The sequence below is a fragment of the Equus quagga genome, chromosome 14, assembly GCF_021613505.1.
Source record: "Equus quagga isolate Etosha38 chromosome 14, UCLA_HA_Equagga_1.0, whole genome shotgun sequence".
Lineage (NCBI taxonomy): Eukaryota > Metazoa > Chordata > Mammalia > Perissodactyla > Equidae > Equus > Equus quagga.
Genome location: NC_060280.1, coordinates 89,326,088 through 89,333,122, shown reverse-complemented (window position 1 = coordinate 89,333,122; position 7,035 = coordinate 89,326,088).

Below are 7,035 nucleotides of genomic sequence, written 5' to 3'. Positions count from 1 at the left end.
TGAACCGTGGGGTCTTCTGAGATACATAGCATTCCGAGTGGTCCTATAGATAGAAGCCTTTGTGATTAGGCCCTGATCATTCCTGGGTATGAGGTGTCTTTCTGTCTACTGATAGGCCGGTCTAGTTGCTACACCTTCCAGGTTGCTATCTGGTCAAAAGTGGATCAGTAGGATTCACACTTAATTGTCTTCTAACCACCTGGATTTGCACACTGAAAATTAGGAAACATTGATGAAAGGATTTGAAGAAGACAAATAAATGGAAAGATATCCTGTAATCAAGGATAGGGAGAAAATATTATGTCAGTATTAACCTGGCAGCCTATAGATTCAATGCAGTCCACATTCCAATGGCCTTTTTTTTTTTCCAGAAATGGAAAAGCCAAACTTCAAATTCATAGGGAATTACAAGGGACCCCAAATAGAACAATTTTGAAGAGAATAAAGAAGTTGGAGGACTCGCAATTCCCAATTTCAAAGCTGCAATAATATGAATTGTGTTTCTATCTTTTAATCATTTTACGTTGTGTGAGGTATGGTGAGGCCAGATGCAGATCAAGAGAGAGAAACTAGAAAGTTTTATGGTTTTGTTACACTCGCACTTTCTTGGAGAGAACACAGCACATTCCACAGAAGGCCACTCAGGGAACCTCCAAGGGCCCATGCGACAGGGAGAGGGAGCAGAAGTATGAATATGCAATTTTACTGTGGTTTCCACAGGAAAAATGGGCTAGGCAGGGTAAGCAGGCCTGCAGGTGGCTGGCTGTGTTTGAAAGTGTTCCCCCTGAGAAATGCGTATTCATTTTGACTTTTAGATTATATATGGTTCGGTACTGTCTGGAGTCCCCAGATATTAATGGGTCAGCCAGGATTCACTTGAAACAGCTAGTGGCTGTTGTGTAGATGTTAAGGCATCAATTTACAGATTTTTAAAATATAGTTAATACATCTGGCCTGTGAAGCTTGAACATCACTGTTTGCATTATGTGTATTTGGGGTACTGGTTGAGATTACATTGCAGGCTTGGGTGGCTGAGACCTTTATCGCAGAAGACACTTGTGTAAGGTGAGATTCAGCTAATACGCATCCACAACATTAAGGAAAGGAGAGTATAGGCTATTTCTAGCAGTAGTTATGACCCCTTGAAGGAGAGCACGTAGCCAACCTCCCCATTTGATGGACGGGAACCAGGGAAATAATCCATGGCAGATTGGGAGGTGCCTGGGCCATGGGATTATGTGATGATACAATTGTAGAGTGTAATTATGTGAAACATCTTTAATAATAGTCATAGGAGTGTTCGTATCTGATTAGCTAGGCCACATGGCACGTTATTAATGGGCGAACAACAGAAAGTGACTCCTATTTTGCAAACACCTCCTTGGTCCGCCAGCAGTTATTCAAGGGCTAAACGGTTGTTAAGAATCATTTTAGGTACTGATCTTTGACCTTAATTTAAGAGGGCAAGGCCAGGTTGTGTTTGTGTCATATGAGAGTTGAAAGCTTGGAGCATTTGCTGGTTGGTCTCTGTGAATTGCCCTGCTGTGCTGGTCCCACTGTGGAATAGGCGGTGCCTTATGTGCCAAAGATTATACCCTGAATGGGTATAATGATAATTATACCTTGAGTATAATGAATAGGCCTTGCCAATCGTGATGGAGAGATGGTCTAGGAAGGGCAGCGGTATCTTCAATGAGAATAGACAATCTACAGTAATGGGGAAGCAGTTGACGAAGAGCTGGCCTGTGGGAAACGGGATGGCAAAATAGATGGAGTATCGAGGGGGTCAGTTGGAGGTGTCAGTTCTACGGAATAACCTGATAGCCCTGTCTCTGGTGATGTATAAGGGAGGGTCACTGTTAAGTGGACTATGCGACATTCAAGAGCTGAGGATGGAATATCTGTAGATGGTGTGGCACAGAGGTGGAGTCTGTACCTGGTACTGTCCCTGAGTGTGGATGTGAAATGTTACCCTCAGGCAGGAATATTGTGAGCAATGAGTGATAGCCTGAAGGGAGTGAGAGGAATACATGGTGGGAACAGATGGCCATTGGCTGTGAAGTTGGTAGTCCAGTATTTGTCATTGCCAATACAGACATCAGCTGGATAGACGTGTATGGCTTGGTGAAGAGAGTGATCGTGGCAAGTCCAATGGTGTCCTGTGTTTCAAGCAGTAGCCGTGATCTCAGCATCTGGATGAAGAGGGTAGGGGTGTTGCTGTGGTCGTAGGGAGGAGCAGGAGGGGGAGGGGTAAGTTCAGGGCTCTGTGCTGTGATGCGGCCCAGGAGTTTTGGGCTGCATGTTCTCGTGCTAGAGAGAGAGTGGGTGTGAGTGGAGGCCTCATGGTGGTATGTGCTGGGGGCCAACAGAGTCTCCTGCAATTTTTAGGAGTGCACAGAGGGAGGGGACTTCCTCTAGGGAGGCATGTAGGCAAGATACAGTAGTAATGGTGGTGGGCACCTTTGTTTTCAGAGAATTACAAAGGCATTGCCCTTAAAACCAAAGAGGTTGAACATGAGTTATGATGGAGTCATACTTATTAGGGGCAAAACTCGGTTTTGCAGGTGTTCTTGAGCAAGGCAAGGTCAGAAAGCAAGTAAGCAGCAATATCCAGAAAGTCACTCTGATTTAGGTCCCATTATTTGAGGCAGTGCTCCGTGGTAAAGTTGGTCATTGAGGGGCACGGGCTTGTAGTTTCATGTGGGTGGCATGGGATCCTCTGTGGTGGTCCCAGGGAATGGAGGAGTGGCATTGGAGATGATATCTGAGATGCTGTCATCTGCAGAAGTGATTTCTTGGGCTAGGGTGATGATAGCCTTCCCCAGTCAGTATTCATTCAGATTGCTAGGGGTTCACAACTTGAGGATCTAAGACTAAAATGTCCCTGGGCAGTCTGGAGGACCTGCTGGCATTGTTGGGCATGAGAACTGGACTGCAGAAGTCAATGGGATCTTGTGGGTTATCCTGTGCATTTGGCAGAGGCCTGGCCTGCTCGTGCATGCTCCCTGAGCCTCACCACAGAGCTCATTCACCCAAATCACGTTGAAACTTAATGTAAGTGAGACAGCGTGAAGGTTTTTTTTTTTTTATTAATGTTATGATAGATTACAACCCTGTGAGATTTCAGTTGTACATTTTTATATTTATTTATTTATTTTATTAATGTTATGATAGATTACAACCTTGTGAGATTTCAGTTGTACATTTTTGTTAGTCATGTTGTGGGTACACCACTTCCCACTCTGTGCCCTCCCCCCACCCCCCCTTTTCCCTGGTAACCACCGATCAGATCTCCTTATCAGTATACTAATTTCCACCTGTGAGTGGAGTCATATAGAGTTCGTCTTTCTCTGTCTGGCTTATTTCGCTTAACATAATACCCTCGAGGTCCATCCACGTTGTTGTAAATGGGCCAATTTTGTCTTTTTTTATGGCTGAGTAGTATTCCATTGTGTATATATACCACATCTTCTTTATCCAATCATCAGTTTCTGGGCATGTAGGCTGGTTCCACGTCTTGGCTTTTGTAAATAATGCTGCGATGAACATAGGGGTGCAACGGACTCTTGAGATTTCTGATATCAGGTTCTTAGGATAGATACCCAGTAATAGGATGGCTGGGTCATAGGGTATTTCTATTTTTAACTTTTTGAGAAATCTCCATACTGTTTTCCATAGTGGTTGTACCAGTTTGCATTCCCACCAACAGTGTATGAGGGTTCCTTTTTCTCCACAACCTCTCCAACATTTGTCACTCTTGGTTTTGGATGTTTTTGCCAATCTAACGGGTGTAAGGTGATATCTTAGTGTGGTTTTGATTTGCATTTCCCTGATGATTAGCGATGATGAACATCTTTTCATGTGTCTATTGGCCATATTCATATCTTCTTTTGAGAAATGTCTGTTCATGTCCTCTGCCCATTTTTTGATCGGGTTGTTTGTTTTTTTGTTGTTAAGCAGTGTGAGTTCTTTGTATATTATGGAGATTAACCCTTTGTCGGATAAGTGGCTTGTAAATATTTTTTCCCAATTAGTGAGCTGTTTTTTTGTTTCAATCCTGTTTTCCCTTGCCTTGAAGAAGCTCTTTAGTCTGATGAAGTCCCATTTGTTTATTCTTTCTATTGTTTCCCTCAGCTGAGGAGTTACAGTGTCTGAAAAGATTCTTTTGAAACTGATGTCAAAGAGTGTACTGCCTATATTCTCTTCCAAAAGACTTATTGTCTCAGGCCTAATCTTTAGGTCTTTGATCCATTTTGAGTTTATTTTGGTGTGTGGTGAAAAAGACTGGTCAATTTTCAATCTTTTGCATGTGGCTGTCCACTTTTCCCAGCACCATTTGTTGAAGAGACTTTCTTTTCTCCATTGTAGGCCCTCTGCTCCTTTGTCGAAGATTAGCTGTCCATAGATGTGTGGTTTTATCTCTGGGCTTTCAATTCTGTTCCATTGATCTGTGGACCTGTTTTTGTACCAGTACCATGCTGTTTTGATCACTGTAGCTTTGTAGTATGTTTTGAAATCGGGGATTGTGATTCCGCCGGCTTTGTTTTTCTTGCTCAGGATTGCTTTAGCAATTCGCGGTCTTTTGTTGCCCCATATGAATTTTAGGATTCTTTGTTCAATTTCTGTGAAGAATGTTCTTGGGATTCTGATTGGGATAGCATTGAATCTGTATATTGCTTTAGGTAGTATGGACATTTTAACTATGTTTATTCTTCCAATCCATGTGCAAGGAATGTCTTTCCATCTCTTTATGTCATTGCCAATTTCTTTCAAGAAAGTCTTGTAGTTTTCATTGTATAGATCCTTCACTTCCTTGGTTAAGTTTATCCCAAGGTATTTTATTCTTTTCGTTGCGATTGTGAATGGGATTGAGTTCTTGAGTTCTTTTTCTGTTAGTTCATTGTTAGTGTATAGAAATGCTACTGATTTATGCACGTTAATTTTATACCCTGCTACTTTGCTGTAGTTGTTGATTATTTCTAATAGTTTTTCTGTGGATTCTTTGGGGTTTTCTATATATAAGATCATGTCGTCTGCAAACAACGAGAGTTTTACTTCTTCGTTACCTATTTGGATTCCTTTTATTTCTTTTTCCTGCCGAATTGCTCTGGCCAACACCTCCAGTACTATGTTGAATAGGAGTGGTGAAAGTGGGCACCCTTGTCTTGTTCCTGTCCTCAGAGGGATGGCTTTCAGTTTTTGTCCATTGAGTATGATGTTGGCTGTGGGTCTATCATATATGGCCTTTATTATGTTGAGGTACTTTCCTTCTATACCCATTTTACTGAGGGTTTTTATCATAAATCGGTGTTGGATCTTGTCGAATGCTTTCTCTGCATCTATTGAGATGATCATGTGGTTTTTGTTTTTCATTTTGTTGATGTAGTGTATCACGTTGATTGACTTGCGGATGTTGAACCATCCCTGTGTCCCTGGTATAAATCCCACTTGATCATGGTGTATAATCTTTTTGATGTATTGCTGTAATCGGTTTGCCAAAATTTTGTTGAGGATTTTTGCATCTATGTTCATCAGTGATATTGGCCTGTAGTTCTCCTTCTTTGTGTTGTCCTTGTCAGGTTTGGGGATCAGAGTGATGTTGGCTTCATAGAATGTGTTAGGGAGTTCTCCATCTTTCTCAATTTTCTGGAACAGTTTGAGGAGAATAGGTATTAAGTCTTCTTTGAATGTTTGGTAGAATTCTCCAGAGAAGCCGTCTGGTCCTGAACTCTTATTTTGGGGGAGGTTTTTGATTACCGTTTCTATTTCCTTACTTGTGATTGGCCTATTCAGATTCTCCATTTCTTCCTGATTCAGTTTGGGGAGATTGTAGGAGTCTAGGAATTTGTCCATTTCTTCCAGATTGTTCAATTTGTTGGCATATAGTTTTTCATAGTATTCTCTTATGATCTCTTGTATTTCATTGGTATCTGTTGTGATTTCTCCTCTGTCATTCCTAATTTTATTAATTTGCGATTTCTCTCTTCTTTTCTTGGTGAGTCTGGCTAGGGGTTTGTCAATTTTGTTAATTCTTTCGAAGAACCAACTCTTTGTTTCATTGATCCTTTCTATTGTCTTTTTTGTTTCAATATCGTTTATTTCTGCTCTTATTTTTATTATTTCCCTCCTTCTACTGACTCTGGGCTTTGTTTGTTCTTCTTTTTCTAGTTCTGTTAGGTGTCGTTTGAGGTTGCTTATGTGAGCTTTTTCTTGTTTAGTGAGGTGAGTCTGTACTGCGATGAATTTCCCTCTTAGGACTGCTTTTGCTGCATCCCAAATGATTTGGCATGTCGTGTTCTCATTTTCATTAGTCTCCAGATAAAATTTGATTTCTTCTTTAATTTCTTCAATGATCCATTGTTTGTTGAGAAGCGTGTTGTTTAGTCTCCACATTTTTGCACCTTTCTCTGCTTTTTTCTTGTAGTTGATTTCTAGTTTAATAGCATTATGATCAGAAAAGATGCTTGATATTATTTCAACTCTCTTGTATTTATTGATGTTTGCTTTGGTTCCCAAAATATGGTCAATCCTTGAGAATGTTCCATGTGCACTTGAGAAGAATGTGTAACCTGCTGTTTTTGGATGAAGTGTTCTGTATATATCTATTAAGTCCATCTGGTCTAATTTTTCATTTAATTCTATTATTTCCTTGTTGATTTTCTGTCTGGATGTTCTGTCCATTGGTGTTAATGGTGTGTTGAGGTCCCCTACTATTATTGTATTGTTGTTGATGTCTTCTTTTAGTTCTATTAAGAGTTGCTTTACAAATTTTGGTGCTCCTGTGTTGGGTGCGTGTATATTTATAAGTGTTATGTCTTCTTGGTGGAGAGTCCCTTTTATCATTATATACTGTCCCTCTTTATCTTTCTTTATCTGTTTTGCTTTGAAATCTACCTTGTCTGATATTAGTATAGTGACACCTGCTTTCTTTTGTTCATTATTAGCTTGGAGTATTGTTCTCCATCCCTTCACTCTGAGTCTGTGTTTGTCTTTGGGGCTGAGGTGTGTTTCCTGGAGGCAGCATATTGTTGGATC